The sequence below is a fragment of the Brachionichthys hirsutus genome, chromosome 2 (genome assembly GCF_040956055.1).
Source record: "Brachionichthys hirsutus isolate HB-005 chromosome 2, CSIRO-AGI_Bhir_v1, whole genome shotgun sequence".
Classification (NCBI taxonomy): Eukaryota; Metazoa; Chordata; class Actinopteri; order Lophiiformes; family Brachionichthyidae; genus Brachionichthys; species Brachionichthys hirsutus.
Genome location: NC_090898.1, coordinates 4,131,283 through 4,137,362, shown reverse-complemented (window position 1 = coordinate 4,137,362; position 6,080 = coordinate 4,131,283).

Sequence of the window (6,080 nt, the reverse complement as noted above, 5' to 3'; positions counted from 1 at the left end):
TCACGATTTACAAAAGATAATGATCGAAATACGGACTTGTCAGATCAATGGACACTTAGTCAGTGAAATTTCTGATCCATTCCGACCAGAGAAGTGTTTCTGGAGTGATATTCCCTTCCTTCACATTTGACACAGTTGTATAGATAAAGTGATGAACTCTGTTTACTGACAACAGTTTCTCAAAGTGATCCTGAGCACATGTCGTAACATGCTTCCAAAAAATGATGTTGGTCTTTCATGCAACGCTGCCTGAGGGAATCCAAGCTCCTGAGCATTTGATGTCGGTTTCATCCCTGCTTGCTGCAAACAGACAATTAAATCAGGAGAGATTAGCGGTTCAAGAAAATGAGATGTTTTGTTTATTGTCATCAAATGATGTGTCAGAAAGTCTTTGGCACTTAAAATCTTCAGATTGAGATTAAATTTCTTCTGTCCTGAACAGCAGCAGGTTATACAGTATATCTATCCCCCTCCTAGTCCAAAGACTGGTGGTGGTGGTGGTGGCTGATAGCCCTGCTGAACCTGAGGAATGATGACATTGGTAGATCTTGAAGAATGGTTGGTGATCGGGGGAGGTGGGCGTGCAAACCTTTCCTCAAGAAGGTGTATGTTGAAAAACCCATTTTTTTGAACCACTGGACTTTTTTGGAATTGGGTTGTATGATTTACAGAAAGGACGGATATAGAGCAGAATATTAAAGTTGACGCACGGGGTAGATGTTTATGAGGCTTTGAGTCACCAAGGTGGGGCCATATAACTGCAGCTACACCTAATGTGTACTGTGACCCCATCAGTCACTTGATCTATCGCTGTTGTCCATTGTAAAGTCGGGCGATCTCTTCTTTGCATTTCATTCAGTGGTATTTGCCTGACGCTGACCTTTCATATTAAGCCTGGAGAAGAATTATCACTGCACTTAGCCAGGTGTTAGTCAGCATATTGTTGCCCTGACAATTTGTTTGCAAGGTTAAAAGATGGATTGAAGGTTAAAGTAGATTATGGAAAGTTTGAAAAGGAATGAATCAATGGCAACTTTGATATGAGTGCGTTCTCATTATTCTCCCGTGTGTTTCAGTGCATCTATCAACACGGCCTTCTTCTCTCGTCCTTGCTGGTCACGCGGCTCCGATAATGATTGTCCACTAAACCAGTATGATATCTAAGTCATTCCATGTCTGCAGTTTATGCTCGCGTTAAAATCCAGGATCTAGGCAATGTTTATCTCCCAAACGCTCTGCTAATTTATTTTATCATCGGCAAACAGTAACTGTAGCACAAGAACAAACAGCTGCTTCTGCCTTGTTGCACGCATCATGGAAGCAGCCAGGTATTAGTCACCAAAAACCACAGTCATAAAGGGGTCCGATATGCACTATCATGCAAAATGTCTTCTGGATCTGATCCAGAATGAGGTCAGGAAAAGATATTAGATTTTAACATTAAAAAACTCATTTAAAGATTCAAAAATCAGTTAAAAATACACATAAACTCTGATCCACCTTTACTTCCTGGTTGGTGTACGAAGACACCAAGAACAATTTAGAACCTTTTAAAGATGATCCGGATCATGTGGATCCAGGAATTTATAAATATATGACTGGGTTATTTTTTTGCTGACAAAGAAGGCCGGGAGCTCATACATTTCTTATCACAAACGTGGAAGCAAAAGGCTGTCATTGCTTGTAAATATATTGTACTTTTAGTGTTGGGGGGAAAAAACATGCATTTGGGGCAGCACAGTGGTGCAGTGGGAAGCGCTGTTGCCTCACAGCAGGAAGGTCACGGGTTCAAATTCAACTTGGGGGCCTTTCTGTGAGGAGTTTGTATGTTCTCTCCAGGTTCTCCGTCTTCCTCCCACCACCAAAAACAAACATGCAAAGTCGGTGAATCGGTTACCAGTACTCTAAGGTGTGTGTGTGTGTGTGTGTGTGTGTGCACGTGAATGATTGTCTGTCTGTGTGTGGTCCTGCGATGAACTTGCGGCTTGACCAGGGTGTACCCCGCCTCTCGTCCCGAGGCTGCTGGGATGGTCTCCAGTAGATCCCGCGACTCAGATTTAGGCGTGAACGGTTAAGAAATAAATGAATGAACACGCACTGGATATTTCAATACCCCCACCAAGGAAGTTATGGATAACTACTGATGTCAATGCAAATTTAGTTGCTATGTTTTATGGTCATTTAATCTAAAAATGTAAATAAAATAAAAATAAGACTATCATTTTTTTGGTGATATTAAGAGGGGAATGAGCTGCTTGGTGGATGTATGTTCTGTCTGAGTGCTTTTCTAGATTTAAATGTTTTTAAAATATATAATTCATCTGCGTTCATTACACTGGGTATGGGACAGTCATTTTAAAATCACTCCTGATTTCTGACCAAAATTATAAAAAGACAAATAATATTTTAAAAGAAAGACTTAAGGGTGTGACCAAAGGTGTTGCCAGTTTGTTTGTTTCATAATATGTCAATTAAAAATATTGCACATTCAAGAAAACTAATACATAATTTATTGTAGAAACAAGGTAAAATAAAACTTTTAATCGAAAATGAATGACAAAGCGATTACTGTAAGGGATGAATTGACAAAAACTTGTCAGCATCTTTAAGGTGTTCAAATGGAAAAGAGTGATTTTTCATTTAAATATTGTGGTTTGTGAAAAATCTACCAACTATTATGGAAGTATTCTTTACTGTGCCAACAACTAAATGTGTAATTTATTTTAGATTAATTGTTAGTTTGCACTGGCGGTGTAATAACATTTTATTTTTGTCTTTCTAATGTTACGTTGCATCAATTGCGTAATTTAATATTGGATTTATTTTTATTTGTATTGTTACTTGTATTGTTTTTTGTGGATGATTTATGTACGAAGGACTTTCAACGGAAACAAGCCCGCAAGGGCTTTTTTGAAATGCTCCTCTTAGACAGGATGTTTGACGTTATTTGTACTGTAATACATGCTACTGTTTGACTGTACTTGTACTGTAATACATGCTACTGTGTGACTGTACTTGTACTGTAATACATGCTACTGTGTGACTGTACTTGTACTCTAACATTCTATCTAATAAATATATTCATCATCATCATCACTAACAATGGCAGTTAAGAGCACAAACGCTAACAGCTTCACGCGAGGGAAGCATTAGCCTCAAAATACTCCACAGAAGTGAGAAAAGCTTCCAAACGACTCTGACCTGGAACAGATCCCAACACCGCTGCATGAAATCAGCTCCAACCACGAGTTGGCCTTCAGGCTCACAACACAATGAGGATAAAAGGCTGCTAAAGCGCCTCGGGACTAGTAGTACTAGTACAGGTAAGCTTTCTGCTTTCTGTCATGAAGGTTAAAGCGCCGAGCAGCTATGTGCTTTCCTTTTTTGTAGTTTTCCTTATTATCATTGCATTGCATCCATTGTTTAGAACAGTTTATGCTTTGCTCTGAGCAACAGTAAAACCATTCATCATGTTGTTGTTGTTGTTTTTTACTGTCTTTGACCTATGATTGGTGGCTTATATTACCCGTGGGACGCAGGTAACAGACTTAAAAACTTCACTTACATAAATAGGCAGAAAGGCATATTTCAATTACAGTGAATTTTACTTGTTCTTGTTTTCTATCTCTTATTTTCTTGGTTTATTCTGTGATGATGTGTAAAAATTGTCCAGACTCCGTTATGGAATGTTGAGAATTCAGTGCCATACAGATAAAAACAAGCACCTTCCAGGGTCTGGAAAGACCAGGCTCTGAATTCTAAACATACTCTTCATCTTCTAGATGAAACTGGGCATTCAAAAAAGAGATCTTGTGGGAAAGAATTCAAGAGAGAAACACCTCTGAAATACAGAAACATCACACGACTCGTCGACTTCACTTCATCGCCCAAAGGCTGGAAGAAATGCAAATCTCGGGAGTGAGGTGGAACAACGTGCACACAAAGACTCACGCCTCGTCGTTTTCTCATTGCCGTCATGTCTCAATGGGATCTGCTTCTTCTCACGCTGCAATCAGAGCCTCAATTACCATTCCAAGCCTTGACCTGTCGGGACACTATAAATCACTTACGCCCAACTTCTTCTTCCAAGTCCTTTCTTCCTGGTGAAGGCACCATGACAGGGGAAAATTGGAACGCGTGGGTCGGCCCTCTTGACGTTCTCTTTGGTGCTCAATCACCAACCTACTGCAGCTGCTTTTCCTCAGCGTTTATTTATTTTACACAGAAAGCTTAGAAAGAACAGTCTAATGTACTAAAAATATATATATATTTTGTTACATACATTTCTTCATCTAGAAGTCATAGCATATTGCCAGTGTCTTTTTCCAAGCCATTCACATTTGATTACCCTCTAATGTGCACTTCCAAGATTAATGACTAATCCTGCAGCTCTGACCACAAATGTTCCAAAATAGAACTGCAATCACCACCAACTCCCTGCAGTCATCCGTCTTGGGAATCTCCCAGCTCGTGTATTCTTGAATATGGCGGTGCAGCCGGAAACCTTAATGCTCAAGACACAGTCTTCAAACATTCCTGAAAGCATGGAACCCCCCCCCCCCCCCCCACCCCCCACCCCCCACCCTAAGGATCAGTCTCTATGCAGTCGTTGTTTTCTTCCCCATGGCCATTTAAATATGTTCAAGAAAGTCAAGCCACAAAAATATTATGAGCTTTTAATTTCATTCATCTTTGGGACAGTGCTAGTCTGGAAATGGATTATCCTCAAGGTTATATTTGATTGATTCCATTATGATTTAATATACAGTGTCGGCTTGCATCTTAAGAATGGATTTCCGCTCCAATACGCATCCTGGCAAACCCAAGTATCCTCTTACTTTAAGTGCAATCGCTTCTCACAAGCGTTTACACAGACAATGGGCAGCTGAAGAACTCTCTTTAGAAGAACAGAATTAAATCCACATCCATATGGAATATTTTTAAGATCCAAGCAATGATTTTCTGCTCCGATACAAGTTCAGTGATGTGGATTGAACATATGGCGCTCGGGGGAATTTATTCCCAACAGCCTGAAGGCAGGGCCAACATCTCAAAGCCCAGGTTAGTTTCACGAGGAGCTGCAGCCGTCGTTGACGTCCTGTCAAAGCCGTCCTGGCGTGAACCTCAGTGATGCGACTCAGGTAAATGTTGACATCTTCTGTCAGCTGAAAGAACTGCAGCGAAGAAGGTGGGCGTGAGCCACGTCTCACAACATGGCGCAGAGATATAAGGATGGACGTTTCAACATCAGGTACTGTAAGCGTTCTGCAAAGTCAGAACTCTTTATATGCTATTTCGCTTGTCAACTAATCAAAATAAATACATTTTTAATGCAGCTCACAAAAACACAAACCAAGAGTGATGGACCATTTAATGATCTTCATAAGTAAGTTAAACAACCATTTAATTTACAGTTAAAAATGTCCTCATGGAGGAACAGCAAAAAACACTCAAAATGAAGATTGATCAAAAGACAGATTTTATAATACCGTAATCAGTTTTAGGTTGTGTGTGGTTTTTTTGCATTTTCTTCCTTTTTGTTTATCAAAAATTATAAGTGCCTTCAACATAACGGAGTATTCAGCTTGCAGTCATACAAATATTTACATCACAAAACTGACAAGCACGGTTTTACTTTCAGCATCGGTTTCACATACCTCATTTCCTGTTTCTTTCAGACTGCTATTGTTTTGTTGCACAAAACAAAAAAATAAGGATAATAAGGACCCTGAAGAAAGACAATTACAAATGGAGATGATACACAAGAGCACAGGATGAGGAGATTAGTATTTACAGCTCGGCTGAAGAAGACAGTTAGGAGAGCGATGGAGACAGATGATCAACACATCCATTAGCGGCATGATGACAAGTCACATTCTTTGCCTCGATGATTTTACTTTAACCCTAAAAGATTTCAAAATAAAACAAGCTATATCACAGCTGGCAAATCACCCCAGGCTGCAGTCGTGAATAAATGAGTATGACTTTCAGACAGTAGGGGGTAGTAGAAGACCACAGGGAGAAGCCAAACAGAACATGGGCAGAAATTCCCACAATACAATGGTTCCAGAAAGAGGAGG